Genomic DNA, 18893 nt, shown 5'->3' on the forward strand with positions numbered 1-18893 from the left:
ATTGCGAGACAAAGTTCCTGCATTCCGCACATTTTTACAGAGAGACTCTGTCCATGGACAGAAGTCAAGAATCTGACAAAACCATCACCGGTATGGTTCCCTCCGCCAAGTTTAGTGGTTCATATGGATGCTTCACTAAGCAATTTGGGAGACTACTCCCAATATGGAAACGCTCAGGACACTTGGTCCCTAACGCCCTGCTAGCTTTATAACAGTGTTTGGAAGCCATGGCAGTATTCTATTCTTAGTAAACTCTCCTCAGAGAGGAGCTTTCAATCAAGCCACATAAATCAGGTCATGATAACAATCTTTTCATTGACAACAAGAAACCGTTGCATCTGTCAGCAACTCACTTGGCAGGAACGAGAACTTAGTGGCAGATGCACTGTCAAGGACAACTCCGCTACAGTCGGAATAGCCCTTAGACAACAGGTCATTTAGATGGATCAGCCAGCAGAATCCAGATCTCCAAGTAAAATTATTCCCACAGAATCCAACCACAAGTTACAATATTTCATGTGACCCTCAATCTGGACACCATGGCCCAGGCCACGGATACCAGATAGATTGGAACATCTGGTAGAGGAATTACTTTTCTTCCAATAAATCTACTAATGGAAGTTCTATACTAACTCACATCCTTCTAAGGACGGATTGGGCTGTTAGCCCCCAACTGACTCAAGAGCAATTGTGACCCGTTACTAAGGGAATTGGGACTCTGCCCCAGACGGACCCCCAACCCCAGACTAACACAATTAGTATAACAAGGGCGGCGGGCGCTTCAAGGATTCGGAGTGCCCTAACTTTATGGAATTCTTGAATTTTACGGCACAAAAAGATGCCAATATGGATCCTATTAACACCTTGTTCTTAAAATCAGACAACGGAAGTCTACAGGGAGGTCCGCAGCCATGCGGAAACATTTCAATAATTGTCACGAGATTTGACAGTCCTGACTAATCTCTCCCCTAGTTCCTACGACTCCCTTTTCTAAGCAGTACGATTCTACAGTAAAGAAGCTAGCCTTTATCCTAAAAAGACCCAAAAGTTATGACGATTAATACGAATCTGGCTGTTACATTCCTTAGGACCCTGTTTAGAAAGGCCCTACCAGCTAGTATTATTACCACGAAATCTGCTTCAAGGAGATACTCCAGTTTGGTTCTACATTAACAGATTCATAATTTCATCGATTCCGAGAGCTTGTGCTTGCTAGATCAAAATCATACTGATTTTCTTCCATCCGGAGAAGTTCTAGTATCTCCAGATCGAATTCTTGGCTAAAAACGAGGATCCTCAGAGTAGGTGGGCCCCCTAGAAGATTGTCCCACTTCCACAGGATCTATCCCTATGTCCAGTCAGAACTTGAGATCATTTTCAGACAGAACTTCAAGTAAAAACTTCAGGTCCTTTATTCATTCGAGAGATGGTGGAACAGTCTCACTTAAGTAATTAAAATAACAATTCTGCAATTTTAGATAGGCTAACCGGAATCAATTCCACATGTACATGATGTCCGAGCAGTAGCTGCCTTAATAATTTACTTCCACTACATGAACTTTAATGACCTTAAGAAGTGTATAAGATGGAATTCAAGTATTTAATCACCACTACCTTAAATCCTTGAAAGCCCTTAAATTTTATGCAGCAGTGGCAGTGGGGGAATATTGTTTCCCCTAACACAGCCTAGTCATGTTGACATACCTAGTCGTAAAGACCTTGTCCTGCTTTAGCTCCTTTTCTCTCACCTAACCGCCTCACTTAGCTCTAGCCCATACTCGGGGTTTTCACTCTGGATTGTTACAATTGCACCATTCTGTACTGGTATAATTAACTACTAATTATATACATGAAAAATATATAGTATTACTTGGTGACATAGTAATCACACGAGCTTTACCAGTAATTGTTTGCTGTAATGGTATATACTTACTAGAGTAAGGACCTAGACTTAAGATATTGTTAAACTCTGTTTAGATTTAAGAAATTTGATTAAATAGGGTAGAATTACCTTAGAGTTAGTTTCTCCCTTCCAGTAGTCTTATAGAGATTATATCCAAGCTTGTGGGAACAATTCTCTGTTACTATTTCACGGAGCGACACAGGTTTGGGAAAAGGGATTTTGACAAAGGAAAAATCTATTTCTGGGCGATGACCTGTGTCACCCAGTGAACCCACCCCTTGCTTCCTCACCCTATAGGCCCAAGCTTGGGTGCTATTTTCAGGAATGGCTATCGAGGCGCTAGTAGTAGCGGTAATGGGCGGTAGATGGCACTGGTATGGCGCCTAATTTGAAAGGGGAAATTGACAAAGGAAGAGACTAAATGGCAGGAGACCTCTGGTAGTGGTATCACTCGCCCCAGTTTTATACCGACACCCTAATACAGGGGTGAACGAACCAGGTTTATCTTGGTATTATCCATATAGTTTTTTCTCTGGTACATTTAGCAATATTTATACCTTAGAAATGAGTGCTATAGGAACATTTCACTGGGCGACACAGGTCATCGCCCAGAAATAGATTTTCCTTTGTCAAAATCCCTTTATCGTGATCGCTAATACCGACGGAACTGGCTTAATATGAGCAGAACAGAGAGCCAGGTAAACCTGGTCTGAATCTGAACGCACCAGAAAAGAGTAGCTATTCCATGTTAATTGGAAAATATATTCTAAACCTGGTTTCCACCCCCACCGGAATGGGGGCGGTAGCTAAAAAATAGAGAATAATGGAAACAGCAGCGGCGGACACAGCAGTTACTAATAACTTCCGGTGTGTAATAACCTGGCGAGAGTGATGATAGATCCACACTTCGACCGGGAAACACAGAGCCAGAGAAGTACCCACAGAGATTACATAATCTCTATTCCTTGACCTCCTCTGACTAATCCCCCGGGAATAGTGCTCAACGGTCCAGCTGTCGTTCCCCGGAAGGGTTACTAGAACAGCGAGCTAACGAAACACCACCGGAACAGGTCCGGGCCGGAAGGAAGAGCACGGAGGGGGAAGGATAATTAGTAATCGCCTGGCAACAGCGACCGGTCAGGTGATTATCACCTTCCGAGAAGCCGTGGAAAAGCCTACAACAAAAGGGGGCAGAAGACGGCAGGCCAACTGACACCCTAAAGGAGGTACTAGCTGAGGCTATCCTAAACCAAAATATTGAAACAGTAATTATTGGAAGTACCAACGAATAAAATGATCCATCTACTAGCCCAGCCTAACCCTCCAAAATCAGATATACCGATCTGGTCGGGTGGCTTAGGACAGCGCCTACTGGAACATCACGAAAGAGGAAACTCAGAACCTAAACTAACCCTCCAAAATCGAATATATCGACCTGGTCAGGAAAGATTGGTCTAGCACCTACATTCTGTGACAAGAGAGAATTCTCTAGTATAGGATCACCTTCCAAAACTAATTTAATAGTGTGGTCAGGATCGCCAGAACTAAAACCAACTAATGTAGAGAGAAAAAACTCTTACGCAGCCTAACTCCCAAAATCTAACCTAGATCTGGTCAGGTAGGCTAGGAACGGTAACAAGCGGCCAAGGATAGATAATATTCGTGTAGGACTCCCAACCTCATCAATATAATACTGTAGCAATAATATTGTAACAAACTAAATAACAATAAAATAAAATCATCTACATAAAATGCATGAGCACCGCGAAATAATGAGAATTCTCACTTCTCAAGTAATATGCGTAACACTAGGCTAGCCTAGGTCGCTTCAACACAACATTCGCGCATGTAGTAGAATGAAAATTTATTACATATTCGTGAGGGAACCAAATCGCTCCTGAAGGCCTTGAAAAAGAGAGAGAGAGGGAAACCCTCTAATAGGCTATAATTAAAATTGATAAAATTTTATTAAAACAACCTATCGGAACCCATCAGGAGCAAAATGGTAAAATTCCACGATAACAATAACGTATACTGTAATGAGAAAAAGGATAATGATTTAATCAGTAACCTAAAAAAATGTTGAGGAGACTGAATACGCAAACAACAATGCATTTAAATGGCCGACTTGAGAGACGATACGTTCGGCTCCCAGTTAACATTACAATAAACAACACCACATAAAATGCACTGCTGCCCAAACACGTACAAAGTCAGAAAAATAATACTCAACTTAGATGAAGATGCTTCTTGAAGATCAGAAGACATGATAAATCCAAAATCACAAAATTTTAATATCACAATCAAAACATGTCTTCGTGACAACAAGCGCTATGAAGGAATGAAGAATCTTGGCAGAAGAAGTAGGGACGAGCGGAGGGTGACCGTTGTAACGGCTCCTCTCTGGCGAGGGATTTTGAGAGAGGAGAGAACTAATTGGCTGGAGGTCTGTGGTAGTGGCATCCACTTGCCCCGTTTTTATACCGACACCTATGAAGGTGATCGATCCAGAGGTAGTAACTCTGGCATTCCATATGGCTTTTTTCTCTGGTATATTTAGCAATTATTTATACCTTGAAATGAGTGTTATAAGGAACATTTCACTGGGCGACACAGGCCAATCCCAGAAAAAGAAATGGCGATTCCCAGTCTTTTTATCCAATTAGAGGAAGGTGGGCGGGGGAGTAAATGGCAGTTTGATATACAAATTGGCAGAGGGGAATGTCTCTCTCTCTCTCTCTCTCTCTCTCTCTCTCTCTCTCAGAAATAATTCTTAATAATTTCACTCTTCATGGTCAGATATATGATGTTGCCATACAATGCTCTCTCTCTCTCTCTCTCTCTCTCTCTCTCTCTCTCTCTTCTCTCTCTGTGGTAGTGGCATCCACTTGCCCCGTTTTTATACCGACACCTATGAAGGTGATCGATCCAGAGTAGTAACTCTGGCATTCCATATGGCTTTTTTCTCCGGTATATTTAGCAATTATTTATACCTTGAAATGAGTGTATAAGGAACATTTCACTGGGCGACACAGGACAATCCCAGAAAAAGAAATGGCGATTCCCAGTCTTTTATCCAATTAGAGGAAGGTGGGCGGGGGAGTAAATGGCAGTTTGATATACAAATTGGCAGAGGGGAACGTCTCTCTCTCTCTCTCTCTCTCTCTCTCTCTCTCTCTCTCTCTCTCTCTCTCTCTCTCTCTCTCTCTCTCTCTCTCAGAAATAATTCTTAATAATTTCACTCTTCATGTCGATATATGATGTTGCCATACAATGTCTCTCTCTCTCTCTCTCTCTCTCATCTCTCGTCTCGTCTCTCTCCTCTCATCTCTCTCTCTCTCTGTTATTGCTGTAGGTATATATTTTTAATGGTAAAATGTTTAAGAAAGGACTTTTGATTGATTAATATAACCTCAAAGACTTAATACAGTAAAGGTTAGTAATTTTGGGTATATTTGAAGTAAGGATATGTTATTAAAGGATACACATTTGGGTTCTGAATTTCACAAGATAGGCAGTTATAAACATTTTTAGTGGTTTTTTAACTATTCGAAGCTCGATAACCATTTTAGGGGAAACTCAGCAGTCATCCATCGTCATTGCATGGCTCAGCCTTATTCACGTCTCCTATTTAATTGTTGAAACAAAAATACAATTAACATCTTTAAGCATACCACTCAAAAGATTTAAGTTTCGTCAACATAATGTACTATCTGAAATCCGCCATATATAAAAGCGATAAAATAAGCACGTGAGGTCCTCGAGAAATATGTTTTCAAGGCAGTTTTGGAATCCAATATGGCAGCAACCACGTGACTTGCCATTCATAACCACAGCCAAGCCACCATCTTTCCCAGCCTTCCCAGCACTCGTCTGAACAATGTTAGCGTATATATGTAATGTTTATTGATCTTACTGAAGATTGCAGTTATAATCGCAGCACAAAAAAATATTTTGTGCCTATTAGTGAAAGTATGAAACTTTTTATTCCCGGGGTCATGGTTTGAACTGAAATTCATTTTTACCTTGTAATCGGTGGTTTTTATCCTCACTGCCATCATAACTGAAACTCCACAGTGCTTATTTGATTGTAATTATACATTTTGGTCTTCATTTACTCCAAATTGCACTTGAACCATGCTGCGGTTCTGGTTCCTAAGCACTCACTCCACAAACACAGTTACAGGCAGCACACAACTGCACAGTTTATGAGGTGCAAAGCTTTATTCCCTTAACCCTTAAACGCCGAGCCGGTATTTCCGAAAGTGTCTCCCGTATGCCAGTGGCGTTCGCCAGTGAGCGCCGAAGCGGAAAAAAAGTTCTTTTAAAAAGATCACAGCATGCTTAATTTTCAAGGTTAAGAGTTCATTTTTGGCTCCTTTTTTTGTCATTGCCTGAAGTTTAGTATGCAACCATCAGAAATAAAAAAAATATCATTATCATATATAAATATTGGAATATAAGACAGCGTGAAAAAAAAAATTTATATAATTGTATACAAATCGCGCTGTGAGCAAAATGGTTAAAGCTAATGAGTTAATTATTTTTTCGTTGTATTTTACACTAAATTGCGATGATTTTGGTATATAACAACAAATTGTAAAACGATCAAAGCAACACAGAGAAAATATTATCACAATATGACGCATGAATTCGTAACGCGCGGATGTAAAATAAAAGCAGTTTTTCAAAATTTCACCATAAATCGAAATATTGTGCTAGAGACTTCCTGTTTGTTGCAAAATGAAGGTAATTGATTGAATATTACTAAACTGTAAGTGTTGTAGCTTACAATTGTAGTTTTCGACCATTTCGGTCGAGTTAAATTTGACCGAAAGTCGAAGTTTCTATTTATCGTTATTTATATGAAAATATTTCAAAACTGATAAAAACTACAACCATGAGTTGTTTTTGGTTGTATTCTACATGAAATTGCGCACATTTTTCATATATAAAAAACTTTATGTAACGGCTAATTTAAAATGGTGCAAACATTACGACAATCGGACGAAAAAATTTCTGATTTTTTCGGAATAGTTTACCGAGTGCGGACGTAAGGAAAGTTTTTTTTTTATAAATTCACCATAAATCGAAATATTGTGCTAGAGACTTCCAATTTGTTGTAAAATGAAGGTAAATGATCGAGTATTACTAGGACTATAAGAGTTTAGCTACAATTGCGTTTTCGACCATTTCGGTAGAGTCAAATTTGACCGAAGGTTGAAATTTTGGCACTTATCGTTATTTATATGAAAAAATATTTAAACAAAACTGATAAAAGCTACAACCATGAGTGTTTTTTTGTTGTATTCTACATGAAATTGCGTACATTTTCATATAATACTCTATGTAACGGCTAATATACAATGGTGCCAAAATTATGTCAGTGACGAAATAATTTCCCGAGATGGTGTAGCTGATGCTTTTTAGTGCAAGAAGAAAGAAATTCGCTTCTTGGGCGCCTGGGTAACGAATGTAAACAAAACGTAGATCTAGGGTACTTATCCGCGGCAGCTAGACTATGGCAGTTGCGGTTTTTCTATGCAGTTTTACCTACTGATCAAGAATTTTAAGTAATATTTATTCAGACGACTGTAATTAACCCCCCAGGGGCCAGTACTAAACACGGCGAAATACACTGGACGCCCCAATCCCTAGTGGATGTCGTATCCATCGGCTACGTTTCTTGCAGTCTGTGCGGACTGCTTCTGTAGAAATACAACAAAACAACAGCTTGATCCCTGAGCTCCCCAGCATCCCCAAGGCGCGCGATTCAAAAAGTTTTCGCTAGTAGGCCTATAACTATTTTCCGCAAACTTTTAACAAACTTTTTTTTGGTCGACGTACCATACGTCTTTTTTGGTTCGGCACCCGACAGACAATTTCGTCGACATTTAATACGTCCAATCGGCGTTAAAGGGTTAATGTTGTTTACTTACTCGAAATTTTAACTTTACTTTATTACTTCTAAATGTTTATTTAATTCATGGTCTATTAACCCTTTTTTGCAACCAAATTAACCACGAAAAATTACAGATATTTCTGAAGTACATATGAGCAGACAATGACAAAATGACTCATCATGGCCAATCTAGTGGAGCTTCACACATACGCCGATGCATTTACAAAAAGGTTTTCATGAATTCTAGTTGTCATAGTAATGCAGTAATGATAACATTGGTGTAATATGTATATATACTACAAATAGATACGTTAATTTCACTTATTTCCCCGGTTTTGTGTAAGTCTTATACCCAGTTTGGAAGGTAAACACATACCAACTGGCAACACTGAAACAATTGGAGAGGCAAGAATGCCAGAGATACGTTCACAAGCAACAAAACTGTGATATTTGAGTCAGGAATCTAGTTACTTTTCAATAACGATATTTTCCAATTAATAAAGATGAATATGTAAAAATATTTATGCAATTCATGACCTTATACTGCCATTTAACTATTTATTTAAATAATTATCTAGTTCCCACTTCTAGTTTCCTTAAAAAAGTAGTGGTTGGAAGTCTGTGTTTACTATTGTTGTGATGAAAGTGCCCCAGCGTCTATGGTTACAAGTGGCGTGCGGATTTAGCACAAGAAATGGGAAGTTTGTGTAGACAAGTGACTGCAAACATCGAGATGGCATCAATCTTCGAAATATTTATAGTTGTAAGTAAAAATTTTGAAAGCGTCATGGAGGTGGTGTGCACTGCATATGGCCACACTTTTCTTTACCCTCTGTTTAAATCTTAAAATATGGCCTTAATTTCTAACTTTGGAGAAAATACTTACTTCGAAATGAGAGTAGAGTTCTTGAGCTGCACCTCTTACCACCAACAACTCATGACTGATGACCATCTCTGGTGTCAGGACGTGTTAAAGTACTTTTTTGGTGGGTGGCCACAAACACGGTAGTCAGTGGCTTGGCTAGCCCAGTCGGTTGTTTACCCTATGTAAAGATGGTACCGATTACCCCTGTGTAGGTTAGGCTATATTCAAGATGTGATTTCTCCAACAAATGATGGGCTTTTTGGAACCTATCCCCATTGTAAGTAGGAGAATACCCATAAATAGAAACTGGTGAAAGACACAATTAGCACCAGTTATTTTGTAACATAAATCCCCCTCCACTCTCGTCTTTTGATCAAATGAAAAAATAACCTAAGACATAAGGCTATAGCCTAACCTAGGCTATAGGGTTATAAATTAAATTGCCCTACCCAAACTTTCTGTGAAATCATTAATGAATCATACAGTAGCATTGAACCAGACAGTCTTAGGATAAAGTAGGCTAGGATATAGGCATCCTATAGCCTACAGTAATGAGATCCTACAGACACTTGAATATATACCATAACTTACAGCCTAAACTTAACATTAACCTTTGAGTCAATCATCGAGATATCATCATATAACATATGAGTAGGGTAAAAAATCACTGACTACTAACATATCATCACGCTGGACGGGTCTTATTCACTCGATATTTAATTGGTGAAACAAGCAATACAATTACAACTCTAAGCATACCATTCAAAAGATTGAAGTTTCGTCAACATAATGTGATATATGAAAGCCCTATACGAACTAAAAATAAGCATGTGACTCTTCGTAAAATATGTTTTCAAGGCAGTTCTGAAATCCAATATGGCGGCTACCGTGTGGATGGAAGGGTCTGGTCACAGATGGACACCATCTTTCCCAGCCTTTCCCAGCACTCATATGAAACAATGTTAGCATATATATGAAACATTTATTGATCTTACTCAAGATTGGTTGTAATCAGCACAATAAAACATTTTGTTGCCTATATTACTGAAAGTATGAAACTTGTTATTCCCGGGGTCATGGTTTGAACTGAATTCATTTTTACCTTGTAATCGGTGGTTTCTATCCTTACTGCCATTACAACTGAAACTCCAAAGTGCTTATTTGATTGTTATTTATACACATTTTTGGTCTCAATTCACTCCACATTGCACTTTAAACAAGTTGCTGTTCCTGGTTCCTAAGCGCACGCGCCACAAATACAGTTACGAACAGCAGACGACGACACTGCAAAGTTTTATCCCCACCCTAAATTGTTTACTTTACTCGTTATTTAGTTCAACTTTACTTTGTTATTTAAAAATGTTAATTTAATTCATGTATATTATCCCTTTTTTGCAACCAATTTACCCCGAAAAATTACAGATATTTCTAAAGTAGATACAATCCAATGTTTCTAACCTTGTCGTACATCCGGCTGCCAAAAACCATAGAGGAACAGACTATGGATAAGTGGATTATATATATATTTTTTTTTGCTTTTTTTTGCTAGCACTTTTCATTGATTTAAGTCTATATTAGTATTTTGATTTTTTTAAATAACTGTAAGCCAGAAATACATGTAAACCTTAATGTTTGCATGCTAAGAATGCAAAATCTATCGTTGCCACATTAGTGGAGCTTCACACATACGCCGATGCATTATTATAAACTGTTTCCATGAATTCTAGTTGTCATAGTAATGCAAATATGATAAAATTGCTTTAATATTTATGTAAACAGTGGTACCTCGAGATACAAAATTAATCCGTTCCGAGGCGGCCTTCGTATCATGAGTTTTTCGTATCTTGAACCGCATTTTACATGTAAAATGCCTAATCCGTTCCAAGCCCTACAAAAACACCCCAGTAAATTATATTTCCAAGCCTACAACACATGTTCTAGGGTTATGACACCGATCCGACGTTAGAAATATGACTCCAAAAAGGCAAATTCTGTACATACTTGAGTAATATTCAACTGCATGTACTGTTCAACCGCAATTTTTACTGCATATATTAGGACTTTAGCATATGTCCCTTACCAATAAGCCTAGCCTATGTTAGCGGTTGCTACTGTACCCTAGTCTATGATTCTGACATCTAAACCTAAGAAGCTAAAAGCTTAGAATATGCCAATAATAAGTATAAATAATCAGTATGTACTCATTTCAAATAATTATTAATTAATCATTAACTATAACACACAAACAAACAAAAAAAACCTTCCAATCGTTTGTTTACACTCAGCTCTCACAAGTACCGAACGAACGCCAAGCAATCACTTTTCCTAGGACACAGTAAGCCATAAATTTTCATTAGTATCTCTCTTCAACTAATGAAACTACCAAACAGTATAATAACCATTCATTTCTATTCTTTATTCTGTCTTTACCTAATGGAGATACCGAGTTAGTGACAGCTATAATGAAACATATACGTAACGTAATATTAAAACAGAAGAAGAATTCTAAAAAATATGTATGTTGGCTTCGACGATAGCAGTCCGATTTATTTTATATTTTATGATATCTAATTCACAATTTTTTTATTAAATGCATGTACTCATTTCAAATAATTATTAAGTAACCATTAACTATAATAAACAAAAACAAAAAAAAGCTTCCAAACTTCTGTTTACATCCAGCACTTACGAGTATCAAACGATCGCCAAGCAATCACTTTTCCTAGTACACAGTAAGCCATAAATTTTCATTATCTCTCTTCAACTAATGAAACTACCAAACAGTATAATAACCATTCATGTCTATTCTTTATTCTATCTTTACCTAATGTTTTTTTTTTATTAAATGTATTGCATGAATAAGTTTTTCAATTTACAACATCCTTTTACCAATAGAATACTTAAAGCACAAGGGGTAGATGCTGACCAATAGGAGAGCAGGATCTTATGGGGTGACTAGCATCAGGAACCAATGGGAGAGCGGGAGGATGGTGGCGAGTCTACTCAATTGGCGGCGCGGGAGTTTTAAAATTGTTCTCGGTGGTCCAGGCGAATCTCGGGACTTTACAACAACAACAACCTTTCGTAACTTGAGCAATTTTCGTATGTAGAGCCGTAAAATTTTTCGTATTTGCTTTCGTATCTCGAGTTTTTCGTAAGTTGAGCCTTTCGTATGTCGAGGTACCACTGTATATATACTTTCAATACATAGGCTGATTTCACCAATTTCCACATTTTGTGTAAGTCTTAGACCCAGTTTAGAGGGTGAAAACATACCAATTGGCAACAGAGAGAGAGAGAGAGAGAAAGGAAGGCGAAGGAAGGAAGGACAGAGGTGGCAGTGTAGGGGGGGGAGAGGGTAGGTGGAGCTTTTTACGCGTGTTCGTATCCATTTCTGGATAATGGAGTTTTTGTCTCTTGGTACAAGGACAAGAGTTGTTATTCTTTACGATTAGTGATTCACGATACCCTTATAAATTACGGCACTCTGATAAGAGTGCTCGTTACAGTAATATTGCCAAAAAACGTGCTTACACTGTTTCTGAAACCCATAGTAGGTATGCTGCTTATTTGTCAATCAAGTTTTTTGTAATCAAGTATTTTTTACAAGCTAGCTATTGTATAAATTTGTATTTTTCTCAATCAAAACATATGCCCCTCAATGCTAACTTTCCTCTTTTAACGACTTTCTGGTCATTGCAAATTCGGCCCCATTAATTTCTTATGGTGCGAAAACTGACAGAGGCCCAGGGACCGAAAGTGATTGCGTCACACTACGGCATTAATCCGGCAGTAAAACATCTTCATATATCCAAAAAGTAAATAATAAAGATATATATGCGCATTTCAATTATAACAATTACATGAATAGCTGATAATCTGCATGAATAACTGGTAAACTGTTCTGCAAGAAAGTTGAGTAAAGCAATTATTTACAATAGGTACGAAAGTCAAGATGTTGTGACATCATAATACAGGACTTAAAAGAAAGTTCTAATTCCGAAAAATAATTACTTAAATTTGAGTCAGAATAGTTACTTTTTCAATAACGAATATTTTCAAATTAATCAACATAAATATGTAAAATATTGATGTTTTACTATTTATTTAAAAAATTATCGAAGTGCACGCTTCGTCGTCGTCTTCTACCAAAACAGTTGTTTACTTAAAAATGTCCTGGTAAGGGACCATGTTCCAATTGTTGTGATGAAAGTGCCCCAGCGTCAGTGGGTAAGTGGTGTGCGGATTTATCACAGGAAATGGGAAGTTTGTTGACACAAGCGACTCCATAAACATCGAGATGGCGTCAATCTTCTAAGTTACCTAATCGTAAGTAAAAATTTTGAAAGAGTTTTGGTGAGATTTCCACTGCCGTAGCCACCCTTTTCACTAACCTCTGTTTAAATCTTAAAATTTGGCATTAATTTCTAACTTTGGAGAAAATACTTACTTTGAAAGGAGAGTAGGTGTCTTTAGCTCCGTTTCTCACCAACAACAAGTCGCGACTGATGCCCATCTCCAGTGTCAGGACGCGTTATAATGTACTTTTTCGGAGGGTGGCATACATTGATCATCGTTGGCCTGATGCAGGCCATGTGGTGTTTTACCCTAGTTACTCATTTCATTTAGGGTAGATCACCACGGCAGGCCAACCCTCATCACGGTGGACGGGTCTTATTCACTCGATATTTAATTGGTGAAACAAGAATACAATTGCAACTCTAAGCATACCATTTAAAAGACTGAAGTTTCGTCAACATAATGTGATATATGAAAGCCCCACACGAACTAAAATAAGCATGTGAGCTCTTCGTAAAATATGTTTTCAAGGCAGTTTTGAAATCCAATATGGCTGGCTACGTTTTTCATGGAAGGTTCTGATCAGTGATGGCCACCATCTTTCCCCAGCCTTCCCAGCACTCATTTGAACAATGTTAGCGTATATATGTAACGTTTATTGATCTTACTCAAGATTGCAGTTGTAATCAGCACAATAAAACAACATTTTGTTGCCTATATTAGTGAAAGTATGAAACTTGTTATTCCTGGGGTTATGGTTTGAACTGAATTCATTCTTACCTTGTAATCGGTGGTTTTTATCCTTACTGCCATCACAACTGAAACTCCACAGTGCTTATTTGATTGTTATTATACACATTTTGGTCTCAGTTCACTCCACATTGCACTTTAAACCCGTTGCTGTTTCTGGTTTCTAAGCGCGGCGCTGCCATAAACACAGTTATGAACAGCAGACGACGACAGACGACGAAACTGGCAAAGTTTTATTCCCTAAACTGTTTACGTTTACTCGTTATTTAGTTTAAAATTTACTTTGTTATTTTAAAAATTTTTGATTTAATTCATGTTATTTTCCCTTTTTTGCAACCAAAAATTACCCGAAAAATTGCAGATATTTAAACTAAAGTAGCTAAAATCAATGTTTCTAACGTTTCGTACATCTGGCTGCCGAAAACCATACAGGAACGAATACGGAAAAAGTGCATAGAGGAATGACTACGGGAAGGTGAACATTATATACATTTTTTTTTTTTTTTTTTTGCTTTTTTGTTTTTGCTAGCACTTTTCATTGATTTCAGTCTTATTAGTATTTTGAATTTCTTAATAATCGTATGCCAGAAATAAATGTAACCTTTAATGTTTGCATGCTAAGAAATGGCAAAATCATCGTTGCCACATTAGTGGAGGCTTCACACATACGCCGTTCCATTATTATAAACTGTTTCATGAATTCTAGTTGTCATAGTAATGCAATAATGATAAAATTGCTTTAATATTTATGTATATATACTTCCAATACATAGCCTAATTTCACCAATTTCAACGTTTTGTGTGTAGTCTTATACCCAGATTTGGAGGGTCAACACATACCGAATGGCAACAGAGAGAGAGATGAGAGAGAGAGAGAGAGAGAGAGAGAAAGGAAGGCGGAGAGAAAGAAGGCGGAAGGAACGAAGAAGAAAATGGATGGCGGTGGAGGGGGGAGGGGAGTGGGGAGAGGGTAGGGGTGGACCTTTATAACGCGTGTTCGTATCCATTTCTGCATAATGGAGTTTTTTGTCTCTTGGTACAAGACAAGTGTCGTTATTCTTTAACGATTAGTGATTCACGATACCCTTATAAATTACAGCACTGGGTGTAATGCCACTATAGCAAATCTCGTTCTGTTAAGAGTGTTCGTTACAGAAATAGGTATTGCCCAAAAAAACGTGCTTGCACTGTCTCTGAAACCCATAGTAGACATGCTGCTTAGTTGTCAATCAAGTTTTTATAACCAAGTATTTTTTACAAGCTAGCTATTGAATAAATTTGTATTTTCTCAGTCAAAACATATGCCCCTCAATGCTAACTTTCCTCTTTAACCGACTTTCTGGTCATTGCAAATTCGGCCCATAATTTCTATGGTGCGAAAACAAGACAGAGGCCCATGGACCGAAAACGATTGCGTCACACTACGGCGATAATCCAGCAGTAAAACATCTTCATATATCCAAAAAAAGTAAATAATAAAGATATATATGCGCATTACGATTATAACAATTACATGTATAGCTGAATAACAATCTGCATGAATAACTGGTAAACTGTTTCTGCAATGACAGTTGAGTATAGCAATTATTTACAATAGGTACGAAAGTCAAGATGTCGTGACGTCATAATACAGAACTTAAAAGAACGTTCTAATTCAGAAAAATAATTACTTAAATTTGAGTCAGAGTCGAGTTACTTTTTCAATAACGAATATTTTCAAATTAATCATCATAAATATGTAAACTATTGATGTTTTACTACTTATTTAAAAATTAGCTAAGAGCACGCTTCTCGTCATCTTCTACCAAAACAGCTGTTTACTCCTGGCTTGTTTGTTGGTGAGAAATCGTGTTTCGATCGTTGTGATGAAAGTGCTCCAGCGTCTGTGGGCACAAGTGGTGTGCGGATTTATCACAGGAAATGGTTAGTTTATTGACACAAGCTATTCCGTAAACATCGAGATGGCGTCAATCTTCTAAATACCTCGAGTTGTAAGTAAAAATGTTGAACGCGTTTTGGTGAGATTTCCACTGCCGTGGGCGCCATTTTCAGTACCCTCTGTTTAAATCTTAAAATTTGGCCTTAATTTCTAACTTTGGAGAAAATACTTACTTCGAAAGGAGAGTAGAGGTCTTTAGCTCCGTTTCTCACCAACAACAAGTCGCGACTGATGCCCATCTCGGGTGTCAGGACGCGTTATAATGTACTTTTTCGGAGGGTGGCAAGCGTTGAATGTAGGTGGCCTGGTTGGCCTGCCGTGGTGATCTACCCTAGACAGCCTTAGGTTAAGACCACATAGAAGGCAAAGATCTATAGGGTAACCTAGGAGTACTAAACATCTACAACCTGCACTGTAATAAAAAGGAAAGTTCCCCATTCCCTACCAATAGGCCTACTTACTTAGGTAGCTAATGACTGATTGAGTTGCCTCTAAGCCCAAGACCACCACCTGCAATCTTCATTCCTGACTCTCACGGTCCTTCTAGGCTCACATTATTACAATAATTATCAGTTACCTTTGTAATTTATCAATTATTACGATTAATTATGAACTGACTCGATGATTAAGACGGCAATTATTATAGAAGATATAAGACGTTGAAATAGAAGTTACGCTACTGAGGCAGTCAATGGCATCACATTGTTGACATTTTGAGCGTCTTCTATTTGATAGTGTTTATGTTTGTGGTTTTGGTTTAGAAGTGGTTTCGCTTGTTTTTATTCGTTCTAATAAGTCAGTTGGTGGACAATTGTAAGCAATCAGTGGGAGTATAATTACACATTTAAATAAATCACTAATGACCTGGATAATGTATGTTATGGTAATTACTAAGGCAAATAATGGATTCAGGTAATGGCGGTTTGTTTAAGTTTAGGGCGTCGTCTCCTAATAACTTCTTGTTCCTGGTTACTGTTTGAATTTGGCGTTTTGATTCAAACCTAATTGATGAAAATGGGAAGTTAGATTTAATCTTTGAGAAATAAAATATGTAGATTATTTAATTAGGAGATCATTATAAGAAATGATAAGTAATCCAGCCGATGTAGTAGTAGATATAATTTGCTGTTGAAACGGCCCCCGTGCTTGTTTTTATTCCTCCTTTATGTTGAAGTTTTTCTCTCTGCAATACCATAATTCTCTTATACACTTTCCTATTTTCAACCTCCCCCTCAGCATATCTGCAAATAAGAGTATGTTAGCCATCAGTTTGTTTTCTTCCCCATTGGAGCTTTTTTCTATTAACGGAGTCAAATGCTTTTTGGAAGTCCATCGATACCACAAATAATGGGTCCTTTCTTCTGTAAATTTCTTGTATACAATATTCTAAGACATATAAATTATCAATTCCATTTCTTGGTTAAAGCCTGGTTGCTGTTCATTTGTTTTCCCTGTATTTCTAATATGTTTATCTATTTTAGTTTTCAGGATCCCCATGAAAATTATATTGATAGATTTGTTAATGCAACTGGCCCTTCTGACTGTGGGGTGCTGTTTCTGGGTGTAAGTGTTGTTTTTTTACTTAAACCAGCTGCTCTGTGGTTTCATGCATTTCAGTAGCCTATGCTGTTTAAACATTCTGCCAATTCACTTTGAAGGTCGGTACTGTCGTGAAAAATGTGCACTTTTCATAACGTAATCCCACCGCTCCACATTCGTTTTCCCGACCTTGTTAGTAGGCAAGGTTCCACACATTCACTTTGAAGAAAAGAACGGGAGGATTCTCGTGTGTGTTCTCTTTTTTTTTTTTTTTTTTTTTTTTTTTTTTCCAAGTCGCTCTGGCTCAACGTGGAACGGTCTCCTGTGTGTTGTTGCAAGTTAATTTCTATAAATGAGAAAAGGATATACCTTTTGGTAAATCAAAATTCTGCTAATTCGCTAGTCCACGGAGCCATAAAAAAAAAAAAGCCCCTGCCTCTGTAGCATCCTCTTTACATCTAGAGATCTGACCTAGAAAGGTACCTTAAGGGGCAAGGGGGCATCCTGTTTGACTGTGTGTGTGTTGCTTGATTGTGGGTGTTGCTTGTGACAAATGTCTCATGTAAGTAATCTGGCTTGATCTTGGCCATCGTTGGCAGTGGGCTGATTTCAGTGGATGTGAAGGATACGTATGAGTAATGGTGATAACACGTTGAGTAATGTTCTTGATTTTTGGTAATTTTTCGTTGTTTTCTGAGTTTCTGTGTTAGGTGACCACGAAATCACTTCGTGTTGCATTAGTCATTGATTCTTTTGATACTGTTTAGTTTTAGTAGTTATGTGTAATTGTCATTGTTAGTATTAGATTACAATAATTAACTTTGGTAATAAAATCGTAAAATTCGTGATCGTGGCTAATTTAGCTGCACTTGCAACGCGCTGGAAGCTGGCCCTTCTGGTGAATCTATCTGCCATACCAAACTGGCCAGGACCTGTTTAGTACGTCGACGAATAATTTGCGACAGGTACTTTGTAATTACAGTTTGAACACAACTGGCTTCATTCTGTCTGGCCGTGGTGCATTAATGACCTCATTTTCTCAAGTTGATTTTTTACATCTCCAGTTATATTGGCTTCTTCCATGGATTTAATTTCTCTTTGTTAGGTCATACACTGCACCCATGCTGTCCTAATCATTTCATAATTTCTTCCATGTCATGTGCATACTGTCCTTTCTTGATCTTATGGTGGGAATACAAACTAAAAAAACAAAAACTCTCAAAACACATGTGTACTTACCAACTACTTAACAACTCGCAGGGTGAGAGCTGCACTGTTCGCTGGATACGGCCGTTGTAACTCTACACAAACAACCCCACAACAATTCAATAACTATACAACATAAGACCTGTGCACAAACAATCACTAACAACATCAAAAAACCATAACACAAGTCAATACACCACCTACAACATCAAGGAAACACAACTCACCAACAACAACACTCAACTCATCTACAACACAACAGAACTCACAAGCACAACAAACTCAATAAGACAGGCATAACAACCTTCAAACATACAACATCAACAATAATTCAAACAACAACTTCAAAAAACACATAAAATAACAGAACCATCAAATAATAGGTATAAGACTGCTGCCAAAAAAACTAACACACCTCCACAGGGGTTTCTGATCTCAGACTGACTGAAGTTCCCAAGAACTCTGATCATAGCGACTTACTACAACCACA

General features: G+C 37.9%; 1 long non-coding RNA gene across 2 annotated transcripts in view; it reads right to left on the bottom strand.

Annotated features, from left to right (window-relative positions):
* LOC135200048 (uncharacterized) overlaps positions 1-16360 on the bottom strand; it is a 60330-nt gene extending 43970 nt beyond the window's left edge. The window contains exon 1 of one of the 2 annotated variants that reach the window (XR_010311193.1): positions 16236-16360. This is a non-coding gene — a long non-coding RNA (uncharacterized LOC135200048). Of the gene's footprint in view, positions 1-16119; positions 16145-16235 lie in introns of those variants that run through there. The other variant, XR_010311192.1, reaches the window with a different exon arrangement.
* Positions 16361-18893: the final 2533 nt, after the last annotated feature.

The sequence above is a fragment of the Macrobrachium nipponense genome, chromosome 26 (genome assembly GCF_015104395.2).
Source record: "Macrobrachium nipponense isolate FS-2020 chromosome 26, ASM1510439v2, whole genome shotgun sequence".
NCBI lineage: Eukaryota > Metazoa > Arthropoda > Malacostraca > Decapoda > Palaemonidae > Macrobrachium > Macrobrachium nipponense.